Source organism: Lipotes vexillifer, unplaced genomic scaffold (assembly GCF_000442215.2).
Source record: "Lipotes vexillifer unplaced genomic scaffold, Lipotes_vexillifer_v1.1 scaffold1118, whole genome shotgun sequence".
In the NCBI taxonomy this organism is placed as follows: domain Eukaryota; kingdom Metazoa; phylum Chordata; class Mammalia; order Artiodactyla; family Lipotidae; genus Lipotes; species Lipotes vexillifer.
The window spans coordinates 550,097-551,051 of NW_006792971.1; positions in this window are offsets into that span (position 1 = coordinate 550,097).

A 955-nucleotide genomic window follows, 5' to 3' on the forward strand; every position below is an offset into this window, starting at 1 on the left:
CTTTCCCTTGAAGAGCTAGAGAAGAGGTTCCCACAGGAACTCCTGCTGGTGACGCACTTGATGCTGTGTTCCCATCGACTCTGATGTGTGCCTGGTGCCACGATGGCTCGTCGTATCCCACACATGTATGTGGCTCGCTGAACCCAAGACCACTGCCGCTCGTCAAGCAGAGCGTGTGATTTGGACCCCAACACACGACGCACAGAAAGTTGAGTGACCACAAAGCCCTGGCTTCGGTCTCCATCATCTGACCTCCTCGAAGGGGAGACAGACGACAGAGACTCAGCATCACGGCAGGTGGGGCACTCTGTAGACAATGAACTCACGTGTGGGAAATAGAGAAGTAGAGTGACGAGGGGCTGGCATCTTATAGAGTGTGCAGGGAGGGCTCTGTGACAGGGACCTCTGAGCAGAGATTTCAAGGACGTGAGGTAGCAGCTTAGGTGGATATCTGTGGGAGAACTTTCCAGGCACAGAAAATAGTAAGGGCACTGGTCCTTAGCAGAAGTGTGCTTAGCATGTGCAAAAAAAAGCAAGGAGCTGGCGTGGCAGAGCAGAGATGGAGCTGGGAGGCCATCAAGCTTTGGGAGGGCAGATCTTATCCATAGGGCTTTGTAAGCCAGCTGAGTCCAAAGGAGGCATCGCAGGTTCTGAGAGGGGGCGGGACCAGGCTGCTGTATGGAGAAGAGAAGTGAGACCCAGGGTGGAGGTGGGCAAACCAGTGAAGCTACTGCAGTGATCACATGGAAGGCAGTGTGGGAGCCACTAGGACACTGCACTCCAAGGGGTGAAAAGTGGTCAGACTCCAGGTGTGTTTTGAAGGCCGGGTTTTGTTTCCAGATTAACTTTTTCTTATGAGGAAGAAGAAAAATGAGTCAAGGTTGATTGTAGGGCTTGTGATTTAAGCATCCAGAAGGGTATGTTGCCGCCAATTAAAATGGGGAAAATCGGAAGA